Source organism: Paroedura picta, chromosome 5 (assembly GCF_049243985.1).
Source record: "Paroedura picta isolate Pp20150507F chromosome 5, Ppicta_v3.0, whole genome shotgun sequence".
NCBI classification, from domain to species: Eukaryota; Metazoa; Chordata; class Lepidosauria; order Squamata; family Gekkonidae; genus Paroedura; species Paroedura picta.
In genome coordinates, this window is record NC_135373.1 from 90,376,513 (window position 1) to 90,398,812 (window position 22,300).

The following is a 22,300-nucleotide window of genomic DNA, read 5'->3' on the forward strand; positions in this document are numbered from 1 at the left end:
TGTCTATATAGTCCATAACCCCCCTAGTACCCTGTCGAAGTCCCTTGATCCGACTCTTTGCCTTGTCCTCAGCCTGGGGGTCCTGGAATCGTCGGCGGAGCGCGACCACGAAGTCCTGCAGGTCCCGAGTTGCCGGGTCGCCGCGCTCGGCCAACCCTAGGTACCACTGACCCGCCTTGCCCTGGAGACACGAGGCCACCCCCCAGACCAAGTCCTCGGAGTCCTCATACCGGTCTCCATACCTCCGGGCATGCGTCAGCGCGTGGAGGAGGAACTGCGGGAGGTCGTCCGGCGTCCCGTCGAAACGCGCCTTAAGCTCTGGGGGGGAACGTTTTGGAGAGTAGTCCGACCCCCTCCGGATCCGGGATTCTCGGCGTCCGCCGTCTCGTCCTGCTCCGCTCCACCGGCTACCAACTTGCCCAACGACGCCGTGCCGCTCCCTGCCTTGCACGTCGCTCCTGCGTTGGTCCGGCTCTCGCCGCCCCGTCGGCTCCCCCGCTCCCCCGAGATCCTCTGCTGTCTCGCCTCTCCGCTGGCCGTCTCGCCTACTCGGGACTGAAAACTGCTCCGGGTCGGGGTCCGGGGCCCGCTCACCAGTGCCGGGCTCGTCCTCGTCGCTGGAGACGTCCTCACTCGACGCGATCCCCTCCGCCGTTGTATTACCAGTCCCTCCGGGCCCGGCCCAAGCTTGCTCACGGGCTTCAGCTGCCTGCAAGCGCCTGGCCAAGTCCGCCATGGCCCGCCGCAGGTCCTCTAGGGATTCCTCAGGTCCTACCGGGCGAAGCGCCTGCCTCAGCTGGGTGTCCCAGGTTGGGGCCAACCCCCCAGACCTCGGCGTGCTCCCCGCCGTGCTTGGGAACCCCATGGCCCGGCGCCTTCCCTTGGCCGCCGCTGCCGAGGGTCTCGGGGTCCCGGACAGCTGCTCCTGGCCCCCCGATTTTCGGAGGAAATCTCCCGGGGACATTAAACTCATGTTCCCGGGGTTCGTGGGGGTCGAGACCGCCCCGTTGCTTGAAAACGCCATCTCTGGATCCGTCCCGATAAGCGCTCGGATGCGATGCCGACCCTGGAGTTCGGTGGGAAGCTCTTACGATGTCGGGGACCCGCTTGCTAACTGAAAAAACAGGGTGCCCCTTTGAAGAAAACGTCACGCCAGGCCTGGTGAACGATACAACAGGAACAAGCTTTATTTCAGCAACGTGGAGTCCGCTGGTATGGAGTAAGAGCTTCCACCGAACTCCAGGTGGAAGCTCCCTTTTATACAAAACCCACCTCCTTAGGCTGTATTGCCCCACCCAGTACTTGCGGAGGGAACATGCTGATACAATCATGACTCATGCACATATGCGAGGTTTTCCGGGGTTCCTGATGGCCCATTTTCCTGGAACAAAGGGCCATCTCCGGGCCCTTGTCAAAAGGTGGAGGGGGACATTGAGGTTCTTTAGCGGCCATTGCCACCTCAACGATCGGGTGGGGCGCCCAGCTGCCGGCTTGCCTATGATCACCATGCCCTACCTCCGTGATCGCGGGCGCCTCTGATGGCGGGGTTCGGTCCGGTTCCCAAGCCACCAAGGACCGAACCACGACACCCACCTCCTTACGCTATTTCCCGAGAGTGATGAGGCAGACTATGCGGACGTATAGTATTTATTGTTTTATATAATTATGTGTTTAAATCTGTATTTTAAATTGATAATTACACATTTTTAATTTTATGTTTTAATCTATACCCTGATTGTATTGTGTTTTTAACTATGAGCTACCCTGAGCCTCCAAGGAAGGGTGGTGAATGAATGAATTCATGAATGGATGACTGAATGAGTGAGTGAATCAATCAGTCAATAAATCAATCAATAAATACATTTGCAAGTAAAGTTTAGGAGAATGTGACTCCTAAATGTTTATACCTTTCTACAGTGCATTTTGCTTTTTGTCTGGAAATAGAAATTTACCACTTGAAAATAAATTTGATCTTCCAATCTACATATGTCTGATGAAGATACTTTAGAAAACAGGACACTAGCTTGGTGCATTGGTTAGGAGTGCCATCTTTTAATCTGGTGAGTTGGGTTTGATTCTCCACTCCCCCATATGCAACCTGCTGGGCGACCTTGGGCTCGCCACAGCCCTAATAAAGCTATTCTGACGGAGCAGTTATAACAGGGCTCTCTTAGCCTCACTTACCTCACAGGGTGATTGTTATGGGGAAAGGAAAGGGAAAGCAATTGTAAGCCGCTTTGAGACTCCTTCAGGTAGAGAAAAGCAGCCATTTTTGGTCATTTCCGCATGGAGGGGTAAAACACAAGTGGCTTCCTGCTGGGAAATTCAGGATGGTAAATCTCACATTTGCAATCCACCTCACAGGGAGACCCCTCCCATGTTTTCCCTCTGCCCCATTGAGACTTTTTGCCTCCTGATGAGACTGCAAGGGAAAACAAATCAAATTTCTCCCTCTGCTCCTTGGTTTTTCACTTGCAGCAAGCACAGAAGTTCTCTTGTGGAATGAAACTTCCCCCCCAGCCCCCAAATTATTATTTTTTTTAAAAAGCACTTCCGTGTTGCTATGCAGTAAGGCCACAACACAGATGCATCTTTAATAAGATCAACACTGCCTATTGCTATGGAGAAACTCCAGCATTCCCCCACTTTTGGAAATGTAGTGTTTTTTGCAGTTGATTTCTGTCTGGGTGGTTTTCTGAGAGGCTGAACATTGTCCCTGGAGCCCAACAAGACATTTTGTCCTAATGGTTGGCTTTAATTCAAGCTGCTCAGACCCCTGTATGATCGGGAGGAGGCATCCAGGTTACCTTCCTCCCTCTTTCCCAGCTCATTATCATCAGAAAATGTAAACAGGTCTATTTTTGCCTGCCCATGTTCTTAGAAGGCTGGACAGGTAACTGAAGCCCAAAAAGACACAATGACGTAAATGCAGTTAAGAAAGAATGATCATGTTTTATTACTAAGGATGTATAAATATGCCCCTTTTATTGTTTTTCTTTCATACATGATCAACATGAGCTATTTTGTTTCACCAGATTTCATTGCCAATGTTCCAAAATAATTTTCAACATAATTTTGCATTGATTTTTGTGAAATTAATTTGCATGATCAGAGGGGTGGGGAGAGACAACTCTGGTTTCATCCTTCATGGGGACGGCCTATGGCAGAAACATTTCAGACTATAACCAGCATGTTCATGAAATTTGGCAACATACATATTCCTTACCAAGGACATTTCTACAAGAAGGAACATTGAGAAATTTTCACCCACTGGCTGATCTCAAGAAGACAGCCAATATCATGCAGTGAAAGGAAAGCGTAATGACGCTTTTAAATATATATATTGCAAGCTGCTACTCTTTTATTTTAACAATGCCTTTGTTTTTGAATAATATCCTGATTAAGAAGTAGAAACAGGCTATAAAATATAAATAACAATGCAATTTTTTCATGTTTTGATAGGCAGATCTAATCTTTATCTGAGGTCCAAGTTTTAATCAATGAGTGCAATATGCACTTAGAAAAACCCACTGAAATTGGTTTCCTTCCTGTGGATTCATTAATCCCTCTTCATCCTCAGGAAAAAGTTATATGTTGCATAAAAAGCCATGAGACTAAGAATACATCTCAACATTTATTACAAAAAAATAGTCTTAAACAATTTGGTATCCTTTACCAATGCTCCCCTATAAAAGTAGCTCAATATCTGGAGTTATCAAACTTCTTAAAAAGTGCCTAAAAACTGCCTAAAATTATGCAGTTTCTCAAGCTGACATTTCAAATGTTATATTACATTTTTAAACATTTGGGATGTGAATGAGGGAATGAGCTTATGATGCTAAAGAAGATAGCTTTCAAAATATAGCTTTGTGGTGTGCTAGCACTGTTTGTCATTATTTCCTATGGTTTTATACGATTGGACATTATGTAGATGTGTAATGTATCAGGGCTATGAGGATTACTATATCTGAAGGCTCAGTGTGACTCCTAGCTTTGTATTATTTCATATACCTGTGGCTCAGCAAAGTAATTTCTGAGAGATTGCTTGAAATAACATACAGCACAATTTTCTGTGCCTTTATCTGGAGGATATTTTCCCCCAGCTCATACATACCACATAAGAATGAGATAAAGTTACCATATTGTCTTTCATGCATTGGCTCAGTTTTGTGATACACAATGTGAAGCCTCTCCCTTTTGCTCTGAAAGCTTTATATCAAAGTAAATTCCTTTAAAGAACTTGAAAAAAAAAACAACCTGAGCACATCAGTGCAGCAATAAGCTTAACCAGAGAGGCTTATCTGGCTGATTCTTGTCGCTTTGAGTACTTGACCTCAGCATTTTAAGGATGCCGAGGAAATGTTTGCTACCTTGACTGTATAAATTGAACCTCACTTGCAGTCATCTTTTCATCTGAAAACTTGTGTCAGAAATAGTTGGAACCTAACAACATTAATCCTACCATACATCCCAGTAGCCTATCCAACTCTAGGTTCTACTTAAGTTATGTGCACACTATAGCCTGAAGGAAGAATGTCTTACACCCATAGGTACTTGCAGTATTTCCACTAAAGAAGACAAATTCAATTTTAGGTCTGCAGAAATATACAAAAAGTATGCTCCTTTGAGCTATTGTTGTGCTGGCTTGTGCAAAACTGAATCCCTGCAAGAGACTGGGGTTTTGCATGCGGTTTGACCCATGGGCCTAAATGGTGCCATGATCACTGAAGGTGCCTCCTTTGCTTAAGAATGGCTTGCTGAGATGCAATCAGTTTATTGCATTGAGTGTATTAGCAGTTGAGCACTGCTGGAAGGTTTAGGCTAGTCTGATCTCATCAGATCTCAGAAACCATGCAGGGTCATCCCTGGTTAGTATTTGGATGGGAGACCACCAAGGAAGTCCAGAGTCACAATGCAGAGACGGGCAATGGCAAACTGCCCCTGTGCTTCTCTTGCCTTGAAAACCCCAAAGGCAGGTTGTGATTTGATGGCACTTTTCAACTCCATTAGAAGCCAAAGTTGTAGGGGATCTATTAATTGTGCTTTTGTTGGGCTGCTGTGCTATTTTCCATGGTAATGTTAGTGCAGAATGGGGAAGATGATAATCTAAACTTTAATTTGGATACAAAGCCATTTTAAGTTTCTTTCATGGTTTCAGTGGGTGGGTATTGAGGTGGTTTATTCAAGAGATAATTGATTAAATACCCTTGAAGGTCTTTCTTGAGTATTTCCCCCTGACTGAGAACAGGAGCTAACTACTTGCTACATATTATATATTTTATTTTTTTACAATGATCTCTTGAGGTCCAAAGTTACTGTGATTATAGAGCCCAAAATCACAAGTGTGATTATAGAGCCAAGAATCACAATCTTCTAATTTATAGTACTGATGAACAGAGAAATCTTTTGGTATTCCCATTGAAGTGATGTCTTTTTACTGGCTAACTGGCACTTAGCCTCTATTTGCAATCCATGAGTAGAGCAGCCTCTTTAATATCTTGTCTCCAGTTCTTGAAGAAGACTCTAAAGTTTGGAAATATTTTTGCACTTTCCAATTTTGAAGGCCTCACTTCAAGAAGGACGTAGATAAAATTGAAAGAGCACAGAGGAGAGCAACAAGGTTGATCTGGGGCCAAGGGACCAAGCCCTATGAAGATAGGTTGAGGGACTTGGGAATGTTCAGCCTGGAGAAAAGGAGGTTGAGAGGGGACATGATAGCCCTCTTTAAGTATTTGAAAAGTTGTCATTTGGAGGAGGGCAGGATGCTGTTCCCATTGGCTGCAGAGGAAAGGACACGCAGTAATGAGTTTAAACTACAAATACAACAATATAGGCTAGATATCAGGAAAAAAATTTCACAGTCAGAGTAGTTCAGAAGTGGAATAGGCTGCCTAAGGAGGTGGTTTCAAGACTAAAGGAGGTCATCAATATAGAAGGTGTATCTGAGATGACTGAGTTTGAACATCTGATTACAAAACAGAAATATAATTTATCACAATTTAGCTATTACTTCATGTAGTAACAGAAGAGCAAGTGAAAAAATGTATGATTAAATGGATGCAGAATTTTATTTTTAAAATCTTTTTTATTTTATAAGAATATACAGAAAGAGATGGATGTTAGTCACAGTATATCCCCATCCCTAGATTTGGCGAGATAATCCAGAAATAAGGTCCACTGCTCCTGGAATTCTTCCAATGTTTTTGTTGTTGTTGACTATGGGTGTAAGTTTTGCCATTTTTGCTAAATCAGCAAGTTTATCCAACTATAAATCAATGGTTGGTATCTCCTGGGATTTCCAGTTCTTACCCGAAACTAGTCTTGCTGCCATTGTGGCATGAAAGAAGAAATTTCTGGCATGAGAAGGAAGTAATTCTGGATTTAACAACATATATTCAGCTGTCATAGGAAACTTAATATTAAACATCTCTTCTGAAACAGCAGGTACCTTTACCCAATATCTATACACTTTCCCACATCTCCACCATGTGTGGAAAAAAGATCCCACTTTTTCATGACATTTCCAGCACGTATTGTTACACTCCTTAGACATCTTTGCAATTACTTCAGGCATTACATGCTATCTATATAACATCTTATACCAATTTTCTCTTAATATCTGTTTGTTGGTTTAGGCACTTTAACCCATATACGTTCCCATGTTTCCAACATAACATTAGTTCCAATATTCTGCATCCATTTAATCATACAAATCTTAAACAGTTACAATTCAGTTTCATATTATTAACAGTTTGTATATATGACCTTGCAGATGTAGTTTAGCTTGGACTAAAATATTTTCAAATTCCAGGAGCAGAGCCTCCTTCTCCACCTGCCTGGTAAACTCTGAGTTAAATCTAGAAAGCAATTGGCTAAACTCTAATCACTGTATTTCCAATCCTTCTTTCTTTGTTTGAATGTCTTTAAGTTATCCTGTTTTAAATAACATATTCTTGTATTTTAAGCAGATTATCCTCTTCTGTTGAGATTGTGTAAAGATAGTTTCAACCAGAGATTTAAATAATGACAGTGAGGGAGAGTCTGTTTTTATATCTATGCCAAATGTTTATCAGATCAGATGACAATAGATTGAGATTTCACTTTTTCTTCCCCTTCTGCTTCAGCGAGGGCCAAATAATGTTGTGAAATTCTTCCCCTAGGCCTGCCTTCTCCAAGATTAAGTCTCTAGTCATTGGTTCCATTAGCCAGTCTGCCAATGCAACAAACATGACAGCATGTAAATAAAACTTCAAATTGGGTACAGCTTGACCACCTCTTTTTTTTTCATCTTGTAAAATTTTGAAGGCAATCCTGGGTCTCTTATAGTCCCAAATAAACTTATTTAATTCCATTTGCCATTTATGTAACATCTTTAATTGATAGAGGTAGTACTTGAAATAAAAAAATTAAACTTGGGTAGAATGTTCATTTTGAATGTGGTGATATGAACAGGCCAAGAAAGTTTCAACCTGTCCCACCTTGTCAAATCCTGTTGAACCTTATTCCACAGCTTTCCGTAATTATTTCCCACCAGATCTGAAGGGTCATCTCCTAAATATACTCCAAGATATTTTACCATCTTCGGGTTAACTTTACAACCAGAACTATTTCTAATGCATTGTGCATCTGAGTCTGATGTCCCAATCAAGATGATTTTGGTCTTAGCTCTGTTGACCTTATAACTTGAGTATAGACAAAGTCCTTCAGTAAATCAAATAGTACTGGAGTGGATGTCAATGGGTTGGTTAAAACACAAATGACATCATCAGCATAGCTTTTAGTTTGAATTTTTCTCCTTCAACTTTTAGACCAGTAAGCTTAACTTCTGCTAGTATCTTGACCGCTAGCATTTCCAGTACCAGATTCAACAACAATGGTGATAGAGGACGTTTGAATAATGTCTTTAGTCAACATGCCATTTATCAAAATTCTAGCCTCATGGACAGAGTATATATGCTTAATCAAGCTCAGAAAAGTCTCTCCACAGCTCAGAGAATCTCGAGTCACACGCAGAAAGTTCCATCGAACATTGTCAAATTCCTTCTTAGCATCTAGAAAAAGAAACGCTGTCTGCAACCGCCGGTTTCGGGCAAAGTCCATAGCATTCAGAACAAAACGTATGTTGTTTCTCATATATCTCTTTGGCATAAAACCGGACTGATCCAGGTGTACCATGTCATTGATACATCTTTTCAGACTTTCAGCTAAGATCTTAGCAAAAATGTTATAGTCCACATTTAATAACGAGATAGGTCTGTAAGAATGTGGTGAAGATAATTCACAGCCTTCTTTAGGAATAAGAGTTATGGATGCCTGATGCCAGGAATCTGGCCATTTCTTTTCTGTGTGGTCTATCACATTGTTTATAAGCTGAAACAATATGGGTGTGATCACATGTGCTAGCTTCTTGTAATACAGCAAGGAGAGCCCATCAGGTCTGGACACCTTTTGCAGTTTCATGGCTGCTATAGCATCAAGGCAGAATTTTAGAGAACAAATTCACCAAAGGGAACGGCTACTAAAAAAAGAAATTGTTGACAACCAGTCAAGTGTTAAGAGAAAATTGGTATTAAATGTTTTCAGATAGATATTGAGAAAGTAGATAAAAATTGCAAAGGAAAATATTGGAAATGTCAGGACAGATAAAACGTTTTACTATAAGTGGTGGACTTGTAAGATGCAAAGAAATATTATAAGAACACATGGGAAAAAGTCATTATAGAAGGATGATATATAAATACAATAAATAAAATTTAAATTCCTTATGGAAGCTAAGAATATGCTGTTAGGAATACTACCTAACAAATTACTGTAAGTTTTTGGAAGAGATATTTGAATATATGGTGACAGTAGACAGAGTAATCTGTGTGTTACCCAAATTGCTGGGGAATCATGAATATAGCAAGAGGCAGGGGTAACACAGGATCTTTTACTACCAATTTTTACGGGGTCCTTTCCCTGGAAGAAACCCTTCTTAAATGAAGAAGACAATTAAGCTTAAACTCAGAGGATTTATTTTGGGAAAACATCAGGGTACGTTCAAAACACACACATAAGCAAAACTATACATACACTAAGTTCTACAGGAGGACAGGTTACACTAAGTTCTACAGGGGGGACAAGATACTGCACCTTTCTTGGATCCAAGCAGCCAAGACACAGGGTTCACGACATCAGGGGGTGGACAGGATGCCGGGTGTGTAGAGAACAGCAGCACGCACACACACACACAAACACACAAAGGATGTGCGCAAGGCTTGATCTAGTGTTTGAAATTCCCGGGCCAACCCCAGGACTGCCCACTAGGAGGCACGTGACTGATGATTGGTCTCTAATATTATGAGTACCTGATAGGTGAGTTTGAACTGTGAGGTCACTAGAGTGGGAAGTGTGGAGTAATCTCATCAAGCAGAACAATACCTTGGCTAGGTGTAATGTGTCACTAATGGCCCTGTCTTTGTTTTATCAGGGAGGACTGGGGAAGTCATTTGGGGATAAGAGATGCTGCTAGGCAAAAATTACACTGGGCAAGAGAGACAAAAGAAGTTGCAGTTAGTACCCGGAAGGGATATTCTTTCCTGTAGTCTAATGGTCTTTGGCCGGGGGGGGGGGGATTTAGATAATATGCACATTTAGCTCAGTCAGTTGGGCAAGGAGGAAATGTAAGAAATCTAGTGAAGTCCAAACAAGATGGAGTCCTGGCCTGGCTTCCCAGGTTTCTTAAGGGGCCCTACTGACTCCATAGTCAGTCTCTGCCAGGTTGGTTTCTGTGTGTGCCAACCTACTTAGAGTCCACTCATGGGCTTCTGTGCATGAAGGTTCCTCTGTGTAAGGCACCCTTCCATTATGGGCTACCTCTAGGGTAACATGTGCAGCAAAATGAAAATCAGATATCTGTCCAATGTTAGAAATATGGGAAAATAAACTTGCTCATTATGCAGTAATGGCAAGATTAACAACTCATTTGAGAAACAGATCAGTTTCAAAATTTGAGGAGAGATGGAGATAAACATAGAACTAGAAAGTTTAAAAACTGTATATAAATGTATTGCATTGCATATAAACTTATTGCAATGCAGAAGCCAAATGAGAACAATTTTAGAATATAAAGGTTTAAGGAAGTAGATTCTGAAAACTAATGTTACTTGCTGTAATTTGCTGAATGTTTTGGTGCTTTGTAGATGCTCCTTTTGGACAAAACTTAATGCCTTACAATATTATGGAAAATGTGTGGGAATATGCAATTGCAGGAGAAATGTGACAAGTAACTTAAAAGAAAAGAGACTAAAGTGATGTTCAGGTATTGTAACACACCTGACTAGATTGAGATGAACGTATTTATTGAAAGATGACATACAAATGAATGATGATATACCAATGCTGTCGATGACATGGGTGGTGGCCGTGATGCCCGCGATGAGTGGGAGGTGCAAATATGCACGCTGCACAGTGGTGTGCATAAGTGGCAGGGCACAGGTGCCTTTATGTGTGCCACTTGGCCTCTCTTGTGCCCTGTAGCCAAACAGCTTAATGCAGTGTTATTTACTTACAGCTACTTTTGTTTCTGAAGAGCCTCTTGTGGCGCAGAGTGGTAAGGCAGCAGAAATGCTGTCTGAAATCTGTCTGCCCATGAGGCTGGGAGTTCAATCCCAGCAGCCGGCTCAAGGTTGACTCAGCCTTCCATCCTTCTGAGGTCGGTAAAATGAGTACCCAGCTTGCTGGGGGGTAAATAGTAATGACTGGGGAAGGCACTGGCAAACCACCCCATATTGAGTCTGCCATGAAAATGCTAGAGGGCGTCACCCCAAGGGTCAGACATGACCCGGTGCTTGCACAGGGGATACCTTTACCTTTTTTACTTTTGTTTCTACTATTTACATTTTTATTTTTAAAAAATTGTCAGCTACTGGATGATATGCAGAATTCAAGTGCCATAGTGCCTAATGTACATTTACTACAGTTTTAAAAGTTTTCTACCTATATTCTTGGTGGTGGTTATAGCCTCATTTTTAAAGATATTTTGTCTTTACAAATTACAAGATATTGTAATTACAAGATATTTTACTTCACATTTAGAAACTAAGGAATAATGTGAAGGAGTTCTTTCTCAGAAATGACCCAATGTGTAAAGAAAATTACCTCTTATTTACACCTTAGCCAATAAGCTCTATTTGTAGTATGTGTAACAACCAGTCAAAGAACTTTTTAATCATGATGCAGTGAAAAAGTCATACTGTTGCCTAAGGAACATTTTCCTTGTAGAATAACTACATTTCTCATGATGCAGTGCATGCTTGAATTGTTCTAAATCTTGACAGTTCACCTCCCTTGGCCATTAAGTCAGGCAGCCAAAACTAACAAAGGAAAACACATCATAACTTCAAGTTGCTGACATCTATAAAATTGTTCCTTGGGTATTTAAAGAATAGTAGGAGGGGACTAATAGAATGGCTCTTGAAGACAACCTGGAAGCTGCAGCTATTTCAGAACTTGACAGTAATATTTAAAGGGGCTGCCAACAGGAACACATTTTGTGCATATCAAAACAGTTCCATTTGGTTATCAGTTTGTTTCTGAGTCCTAGGTGCTAGTTATGACCTTTAGAAGAAGAGTTGGTTCTTATGTATGGGTTTTCTCTACCCAAAGGAATCTCAAAGCAGCTTACAACCACAAAAGACATGCTGTGAGGTAGAGGAGTCTGAGAGAGCCCTGATACTACTGCTCTGTCAGAACATCTTTATCAGTGCTATGGCGAGCCCAAAGTCACCCAGCGGGCTGCATGTGGGGGAATGGAGAATCAAACCTGACTCGCCAGATTAGAAGTCAGCACTCCTAACCACTACACCAAGCTGGCTTTCCAGCTTTAAAACCTATCCCAGTCTAAGACCCACATATCTCAAGGATCATCTGCTCCCATATGTCATTGCGTGTCAAAAATGTGTCTTTAGGAAGCAACCACTTAAAGAGACTTCCCTGGCATTAACCACTATCCATGCCTTTTCTGCTACAGTTCCCACTTTGTTGAATGTGCTTGCTGCAGAGGCAACTGAAGTGCTGTCATAAGAAATCTTCAAGAAACACCATTTTATTTGCCAAGGCTTTTACTGGGATATAAAATGTACAGGTCATTTATGTGGAGGGGGTATCTGGGGATTTATTTTTTATAAGCAGGCAAGATCACCTTAAGATTAGAAAACAGAGCATACCCTGCTATATTTCTGATTGTATCTAAAATGTCTTGCCAGAAGTGGCTAATTTGGGGAAAAAGCCAAAATATATGTAACAAACCAGACTGTTTCCACAATACTCACAATTATTTGCTCATTGTCATAATTTGGCCCAACCTAAGGTGAGTTAAACATCATTGATATTAAATTTTAAAAACGTTTGACTTGCAGGAGGGCATCTTTAAACCCCTCCCCCCGCTCCGGAGGAGTGGAAGGAATAAAAGAGTAAGGGCATGTGGGGAGGAGTTAGGGCGGGCCCTGTCCGGGATAAAAACTTGGGGGGGCCAATCAGGAGCCGCAAAACGGCTCCTGATTGGGCCCCCTGAGCGTCCATCCAAGGCCAAGCGGCCAATGGGGAGCCGCGCTAAGCGCGGCTCCCCATTGGCCGCTTGCCCAAGCCTCGCTTGCCCTGGCTGGGGAGTCACCAGACAGACAGAAGACGCTGCTTGCCCGGTGAGTCCTCCAGCCGCTCTCCTCCCACTAGGGAAAGGAGCAGGGACGCTGCGTCGAAGACACGGCGTCCCTGCTCCTTTCCTACCGCTGCCATTTTCCAGCTTCTGCCGGACCTGGGCACCCTCCTTCGTGGCAGCGGAGGAGCGCCCGGGTACGGCAGAAGCCTCCCCCGCCCACCGCCACCATTTTCCGGCTACTGCCGGACCCGGCCGCTCCTTCGCGGCAGAAGCCTCCCCTGTCCACCGCCCACCTGGCCCTGCGAGATTCTTGCCTTCCCCCATAGGGTCAGCCCTGATCACAGCTAACCACCTCTTAGGGAGGCCCCAAACCATAGGGAGTTTGATGCCCCCCCAAAAAAACAGGCTCCCCCATGCCAAAACCACTCCCTTCCCAGAATCATACAAGAAAGCCTGCCATCCCAGGGCAACATAACATTTTCTTTGTATGCACTCAACTGCAACCAATGCATAATAGGGTGGGTGGGAAACTGCTCTGCTCAGCTGCTGTGGGGAAAAGAGGTTGGAATCACACAAATGGCGCTCTTTATAAGGGTGCTGTGAACTTGCCTCACATCCCATTTTTGCATGGTGCATCTTGTGCTCCACACGCCTCCTCCACTGCTGGAGCAGTCCCAGGAGTGCATCTTCCTAACGCCCGCTCCTCCACTGCATTAACAGGCGGGCTGTAATATGTCTGCACTACATTTATTTTAAAATCAGAATTTCAGGTTATTTTAGACCAAATACCCTTCTAGTGTTTCCTACGAACAGTATAACCTAAATATTTCTCCAAATTTGCATTTCTCTTTATTTCATTTTAGTCAACTTGTTTTACTTTTCTAAAGCTTTCTGGAGAATTTAGTTACACTATTTGACAATGTGTTCTATATTTAAATACTATCTATTGATACATTCTCAAAATTGATCTAGTTCTGTAAAACATTTCTTGTGTAGAACAAACCTCAAATTAGGATGTGCACACCACATTTGGAAATTCACTAGTATTCCCTTTATCACCTGCCAAAAAATAAGGATACTTTTAGACAAACATTACCCATTTTATCACTAATAAATTGTAGACTTTTGTTCCTTCTGATGTAGATACTTGACTATTTGGAGTGAAGATACAAATGTAGCATTACATCACCTATGCAACGTCTGATGGAGTCAGGACACTTCTTGTAGGTGTACCACTGGGGCTCCTATCAGCTACCTAGAATCGTAGAATCACAAAGTTGGAAGGAGCTTCCAGAGTCATCTAGTCCAACCCTCTGCAAAATGCAGGAAATTCACAGCTACCTGACAACCCATAGTGATCCTAGTTCCATGTCCAGATGATGCCCCCCCACCACATAGGGACATAGGGCCAACCTGGCCTGGGGGAAATTTGCCTCCTAACCCCAAAAGTGGTGATGGGCATTTCCCTGGGCATGCAAGAAAGTGTCACAAGAGCCAAGCACTGACATAATCCCTTCTGCCCAGCCATTTACAATCTGCCTAAGTTCACAGAATCAGCATTTCTTTCAGATGGCTATCTAGCCTCTGCTTTAAAATTTCCAAAGGAGAACCAACCATTTACTGAGGAAACCTGTTCCACTGAGGAACTGCTCTGTCCTGGAAGAAGTTCCTGACATCTGGAAGATGTTAAGCTGAAAATTATTTTGAATTAATTTCATCCCATTGGTCCTGGTCTGACCTTCTGGGGCAACAAAGAACAACTCTGCTCCATCCTCTATCTGAAGTATCAGAAGATGGCAATCATATCACCTCTTAGTCATCTTCTCTCCAAGCTAAACATACCAAGCTCCTTCAACCTATCCTCATATGTCTTGGTCTCAAAACCCCTCACTATTTTCATTGCACTCCTCTGGATGTGCTCCAATTTCTCTACATCCCTTCTTCAATTGTGGTGCCTGAAACTGAACACAGGGTTTTAAGTGTGGTTGAACCAGAGCAGAGTAAAGCAGTACTATCACATCACATGAACTGGACAATATAATTATGTTGATACATCCCAAAACCCCATTTGCTTTTTTAGCCACTGAGACCAATTATGCATGGCAGTAGCCATGCCAGGTTGCTGCTGGGTCCTTGTGGTGGGGTGGCATGCCCCGCCACTTCCCATGTATGCACGGGGGAAGGAATCCCCCAGTGTATGTGAACTGCCCCGATGTTGTGCATGAGCATGCATACCACCGGAGCTGATAGAGCCCAGTGCACTGTGCAGAGGCAGCAGTGGGGGGGGGGAATGGGGAGGATGGTGCCCTCACCACCCAATAGCAGGGGAGTGGCTTGCAGCTATCCCACCAAGGTAGGGGAATGCCATGTCCAGCTCCACAGAGCTGACAGGGGCATGTGATGTCCCTGCAGGGACACTGTAGGTCTGGAGGTACGCATGGAGCTGGCCCAGGAGGGCTGTGGATGGTGCCCACAGTATCACAGAGAATGTGGGAGTTTCCACATTCACATACCACAGGCCATTTGGGGCACTGCACTGGATCAGGGCCAGGATGGCGGCAGCATCATGCATAATCAGGGTTTAGCCCCGCTGCCCTGCTGCCGCCACCCTGGACTACCCACCTCATGAATAATCAATCTGAGTCACACTGCTTAATCATGTCTCTGCTTTTTAGGATGCTGTCTAGACTTGCCATAGCTTTCTTCCCCAGGAGCAAGTGTCTTTTAATTTCTTTGCTGCAGTCCCCATCTGCAGTGGAGCCCAGGAAAATAAAATCTGTCACTATCTCAATTTCTTCCTCATCTATTTGCCAGGAATTGAGAAGGCCGGATACCACGATCTTAGCTTTATTGATGTTGATTTTCAAGCCAACTTTTATTTTATTTATTTATTATTTAAACTTGTATACCGCTGTTCGCCAGGAGGTCTCATGGCGGTTCACAATAAAACATCAAAATCACAATAAAACTCTATAGGTTCCCATTATATGATAGGCAATAATAACAATGATAGTGTTCTAATCCTATAATCCCTGCCTGATCAGTCAGAGGAGATAACGTGGGTCTCACGAGAGAGGGAGCTGGCCAATGGATCTAAGGGATCCAAGATGGAACCCGGGCTCTGCCTTGCCCTAAACTGTATGCCTGGCGGAAGAGCTCCATCTTGCAGGCCCTGCAGAAAGCTAGTTATTCCAGCAGGGCCATTAGCTCCTCCGGGAGCTCATTCCACCAGGTTGGGGCCAGGACCGAAAAGGCCCTGGCCTGGGTCGAGGCCAGATGAACATCCCGGGGGCCTGGGACAAACAGTAGATTCATACCCGCAGAGAGAAGGGCCCTATGGGGGGCATAAGCAACCAAGTGGTCCCGCAGATAAGTAGGTTACCCAGGCTGCACATGGCCTTAAAGGTTAATACCAACACCTTAAATTTGACCTGGAAACAGACTGGTAGCCAATGCAGGTAACGAAGTGCTGGCTGAATATGGATCCTCCAAGATGACCCAGTGAGGACCCTAGCCACCGCATTTTGCACCAGCTGTAACTTCTGGATCAAAGTCAAGGGTAGGTCTGTGTAGAGCGAGTAACAGTAGTCTAGTCTGTAAGGGACCGTTGCATGGATCACAGTGGCTAAGTGTTCCGAGAACAGGTGGGGCACTAGTAGCGGGCCTGACGAAGATGGAAAAAAGCAGTCCGGGCTACTTTGTGACCTGAGCCTCCATAGACAGGGAGGCATCGAAGGTCACTCCCAAGTTCCTGACCACTGGTGTAGATGTTAATTGTACATCATCCAGGCATGGGAGGCACGCTTCCTGATCCTGTCCCCTTCTTTCCAGCCACAGGACCTCCATCTTGGAAGGGTTGAGTTTCAGGCGACTCTGCCTGAGCCGTCCAGCCACTGCTTCCAAACAACTGGCAAATGTATCTGGGGGGGAGTACGGCTGGCCGTCCATTAGGAGATAAATCTGGGTGTCATCTGCATATTGGTGACACCCCAGCCCGTAACCCCAGATCAGCTGGGCCAGAGGGCGCATGTAGATGTTAAAAAGCACTCTCCTCCTTCACCTGCATCAAAAGGCTCTTTAGTTCCTCTTCGCTTTCTGCCATTAGAATGGTATCATCTGCATATCTGAGGTTGTTGATATTTCTCCCTGCAATCTTGATCCCAATTTGTGACTCATCTAACCCCGCCTTTCTTATGATGTGCTCCGCATACAAGTTAAATAGGCAAGGTGACAGTATACAGTTACTACAGGGGGCATTAGAGGAGAAGTATATTTATTCTTATTCTTGGTGCTCCGTTCTCTTGAATATTATATACTCTGCCAACAAATGGCAAGTCATCATTTTAAAATAAAGCAAGGTGAGGGGTTTTGTGTTGATAGTGTTAAGAACGTGAAGCCATTGAGTAGTTCAGAGGTGCCTTCACAGCTAATCTTTTATTGATCGATTTATATACAACAATGATGGCCCCATCCACTTTCCTCCCTCAGAAGAAAAATTTCCCTTCAATTTTTCTTACTTTTATAATTGAACAGAACTTGTGATCTGTTTTCTTCTCTCCTGAAGAACTTTGGCTGTCCCATCATGTGTCAGTATGATATTTTACTGCCAGTTCAGCTCAGGAACCAAAGGGAAGAGTCAGATCTTAACTTAAACAACTGAAAATGGCATTTGAGACATTTTAAAATTTGTAATTAACTGCATATTTTATTCAACATAGAGGGGAAAGGTCAAGTGAAACCTGGGATCAAAATTTCTGAATAAAATCAGTACATACACAGGCTTTAGTTCTTTGTTTTGGGCTAATGGGAGTTTCTTAAGCTTTTCACAGTGACTTAAATCTTTATTTTGAGAGACTTTCACACCATTGTGTTTTCCTCAAACCAGTGCACTTTCTTCGAGTATTCTCTGATTCTTCGTTTCCAAAAGTCTAGTACACTCTGCTGAAGGATTAAAACTCACACCAGATCATACCCTCTGCTACCAAAATGTTGAGAATCTGGCTAGGATCCAAGAAAACCTTTTGCATTTGCCCAGACACTACAAACCCATCTGGAAGTGCTGGCAAAAAGGAGCCTGGAAGTGATGGCAAAGAATAACAAGAGGTGTAATGCCCCTACCTACTGCTTAAGTCTCCACTTCTGTTGCACATCCAGAGAGTGAGCTTTACCTTGGATTCTTCAGGTATAGGTGAATGAGGCACAGGAACAAAACAGATATATACACAAATATATCATATTCACTGATTGGCCAGTATTGCCAATCAGGGCTCCATAAACTTAAACAAGTTATAGGAAAAACAGTTCTTACATGCTTTTACAAAATGGAGAAGGACTTGCAGGTGGCCAGACTCTGAGACCACCTGTCACAGACAAAGACAGACTGATTGGGAACAAAGTCCTGCTCTTCTTTTTCCTGTGCAACAGAAAATGGGCATTCCCATTCAAAACCAAAGACTCAGGTGAATCAGAGAGAACAAGTCTATGTATGCCTTTTGGAAACAACAGCAGCTCCTGTTTAGTCACTACTGGGTGTCTCTGCTGAGCACAGGACCAGGACCTTGCAGTTTACAACAAGAAGCCCTACAAAGTAGGCCTCCTCCAAATTGCTGATTGTATTCCAGCACTTTTCAGTACCCAAGCCCCTTCTCTTGAAACACCAGTACTCATCTTGATTTTTAAACTGACTCTTAAAGCCTCTGCAGGCAGTTTCTAGCCCTACCAGGAGAGGGATTTCTGCACTCTTCACAGCTACTTCCCTCTCTGACTATGTAGGGAAAGTTTCCTATCACTAGCAGATCTATTCCCTTTCTTAGGTCCAAAAGGAAGTCTCCATCTTATTACCCACTTGCTCTTGCCAACCTTCTCCAGTTCTCTTGCTAGGGCTGAAATCAGACTAAATCTCCCCAGCTTCCAGTTCAGAAGTTTTTTTCTGCTCAACTGATGCTAGCCATTCAGACCTCTTAGAACAGCCTGTCACTCAAGGTTCTCTGGCTCTGTGAAGGAATAACCCTTCACAGCCTTTTTTCTGTTTACATAGCACTTCTAAGCTTTTTGGTATGCGGTCTGTCACAACTGACTTTCTGCTCCTACAATGGCTGCCAATGCAGCTAACTTCAAGGAGCCAGCATCAGCAATAAATAAATAACCATACAATTTCCACACCAGTGGGAAAGCTAACTGAAATATTCACAAAGCAGTAGCATCTCCATATGTACAGGGGGTTTATGTCTGAAAGCATCTGCAGCTCAAAACTTCCAAGGAAGAACTTATGTACCAGGGAAATCCATGAGTTTCAGCCATGGGTGTACTTTCAAAAAAGTGATGACCACTTAGATAACATTTGCTACTTTTAGCATCAAACTCCTCATCTCAAATCAATATCCTGGACTCAGAGGATACACATAATATCCTTTCACAGGTCTACTTAAATTTTCCGTACTGCTTAAGCATTCCATTGCCTACCGATAAGTGATAGCTTGTTGACTTATATTTGAGTTATATTTCCTAACCTTTCCAAAAGCCCACTATTTATAAGGACAGAATAGAAGAAAGTACCAAATATAGGAAGATTGTACTGCTGACCACATTTATTTGTAAGGACCATATACAAAGTAAGACAAATATGTTCAGATTAAAGTAATCATGCAAAGAATCAAGCACTGCATTTGAAACTATTTGATCTTTGAGAGAAGACTACTCTTTGTGGGAAAGGGAAGACCTGTAGAATAATACACACAAAAACTATGAACCTTCAATGATATTTCACTCTTTAATTTTTCCTCTCATGTTTAAAATAGTAAATTAAGAAACTTGCTTGTTAAAAGCAAAACAAAAACTTTTCCTATGGCTGACAATAAGAAATTTGCTCAGTTTTTATGAAGCATTTGGTGGCAGCATTTTTCAAAACACAAATATGTCCTTGTTTTAGATTTCCCTTTAGATATTTATCAGAAAAAGAGAGTTTAAACATAGTATATGATATAGTGCTCCATATAGACCAAAAGACCAAATTTTTAATCAAGAACCCCCCCCCCCCTGGTCAATGGTGTCCCGCTTTACCAATGTTAAAATCTGGTCACCTTATTATTGCTGAAAAAAGTTACAACTGGTAAATCAGATAAATCTCACAAATTTCACATTATACTTTCTGAAATGCTCCAAGTCTAAAAAACCTTTAGGTAGTCTCTTACCAGTGACAAAGATGTTTAAGAATTAACAAAAAGAAACATGAAATAAAAAAGTCAGTATCAAAAATGTACCGAAGGAAAAACAAGAAAAAGCTTGAAAAACTTCTACTCCACAATTTCCTTGATGTGAACTCTTTGGAACACTTGAGGGAAAATCATTTCCCATTATCTTCAATTTACTTCTCTTCTCCTTTTAGTCCAAAATCCTGGAGATAAAAGAAGTTTCAAAAGTGCTATATACTGGACATAAGATCTTCCTTTCCTAATTACTTCTCAAGTGTTAAATATTCAACAGAAGATGGTGTTTTAAGCAGGGCACAAGCTTTTTACTCTTTCATTTCACTTCCCTTTCTTACATCTGAAAAAGCCCTTCCACTTCCCTGTGACCAAATAAGACAGCATGCCTCATAACTTGGTGTACAGTGACCCTTCCCACCATACTCTCCAAAGCTCCAGAAATGTACTATTGAATTCATGGCATAGCACACTGTCTGAATACATAGTCATTTTCATCAGATTGATACTTGGAACAGCATAAACATTGCTGACTTCTGACCAACACTGGAAAAGCCTTATCTACATTTCTTTGTTGCTAACTGCCTCAAGCGAGCAAGTGGCTAGCCCAGTGCCTTCTTGCAGGACCACTTGTAGATGCCTAGAACTTCAAATACTTTTGCCTACTTTTGTCAATTTGTAATGCCTGCATTTCCTGAATGGCATAAGCTAAGACTCCAGCTGTATTAGAAAGCTCAGATTGCTTATATTTATCACATTCCACCAGATCCTCTCAACATGTAATGACTTCTGATATCTGAGACACTGTAACACTAAAAATAATTAATTTATTGGACGAAGTTTATGGGTTTTTAAAAAGCATGACAGTATTTCTCCCATTTTCTGAACCCCATCAATACCAACAACCTGGGAAGGATGCTTGCTGTCTACAAAGGTCTTTTGTCAGTCACAATTCACAGGAGAATGAGAAATCTCAAGTCCGTCAATATAAACTAATAGTAATACAGTCTGCAGGCTTTTATCGGGGTGAGGGGTGGGGGTGGGGTGCATGCTGACAGAGCACTTTGTGGGAGGGTAAGGGCTACAACCAATAGTAAGCAGTTCAGGTTATTTTTTACCTGCAACCATGCTGCAATAAAGTGCCATCATCCTTCAATCGATAAAGGTTACTTACTTAACATTTTCTCTAACATATTTGGATTGCTAGCCATTAGATCATTTTCTGATAAATAGCACTGTTAATGAATGGAGAGAGTAACTACATACCTTCAGGAAGAACCTGCCCGATAACAATAATCCATTAGGAAAGTGACAATATCCTCTGATCTATTGCCTGCAAAGCAGGGACTTGATGGAGAGTTTCATTCCTTCTGTTCAGTACACCAGAAGAAAATCAGCACCATTTGAATATTTCTCAGGCTGTGACATCTCCTGAGAACCCAGGCTGTGTTCTGTTTCCCAGGGGATGACAATCTGGTGTTCCAGTGTGCATACAGCAGTGAAGATAAATTGGAAAAGCTTGAGATAAATTAGGGATGGCTAAGTTAAAATTGTCTCTGCTCCTGAGTCTCTCATCTGCAGTCTGAAAGTCTGTTTTGCTGTGAAAAAGCTAGATGGCAGGCTGCCTCAGCGAGTTCTTCTTAAGCTACAGAGAGCATTTTCAATGAAGAAAAATTTTCCCATTATCTAAGCTAATGTGACTGAAGCTAAGTCGAGTTCTTAAAAGTGTCTGCTGGCATGAAATTCATTTTGCTTTTGCTTTCTTCCAAGCCACAGGTCAAAAACATGCTATCAGACCATACATATCTATCTGAATGAAACACTCCAACTTTTCAGGTAACAAATGCTAGCTAGGATCTTGTTATAGCTTTGTTCAATAGCCAAAAATGTAGATAATTTCCACTCTTTCACCTAACCATATATTTCATACTCTGTCTATTGAGAAGCTTTATTTTCTGCACCAAACACACATATCTACTCACGTATATATCTTATTTATGCTATTCCAATTTACATTTTTAAAAAATCATTTATAATCTATTCAGAATAAGGCTATTATTTTCATTCTAAATAACAACAGCTAAGGCATAGAACCCATATGACAAACAATAAAAAGCCATTACAAAAAATATTTATTTGTTACATTTATACCCCACTCTTCCCCAGAGGCTCAACAAAAGAAACCTCCCAAGAAGCAGTCCCTTTCCCCATGTTGATAGTTACATAGATTCAAAACTAGCAACTGATGGTCCACCATTTTATGATAGGCAGGTATGCAAGACTTAGGGGTTTATGGAATGTAATACAGGTATTAATTACTTCTGGGGTATAATGTTACCCCTGCCCTACGATGTCATGGTATTAATGGCAGGACTTTAATTAATGCTAACGTAATTGAAATACTAATAATCTGTGATGGCTTTATGTCAGAATTGTTTGAATTTACAGCAGAGCAAAGTAC

At 42.4% G+C, this 22,300-nt stretch overlaps 1 protein-coding gene across 2 annotated transcripts in view; it reads right to left on the minus strand.

Annotated features, from left to right (window-relative positions):
* Positions 1-21,433, minus strand: part of MGAT4C (MGAT4 family member C) — a 399,470-nt gene extending 378,037 nt beyond the window's left edge. For both annotated transcript variants that reach the window (XM_077338975.1, XM_077338973.1), the window contains exon 1: positions 21,106-21,433. The gene's annotated coding sequence lies outside the window, so the exon portion shown is untranslated. The remainder of the gene's footprint in view (positions 1-21,105) is intronic.
* Positions 21,434-22,300: the final 867 nt, after the last annotated feature.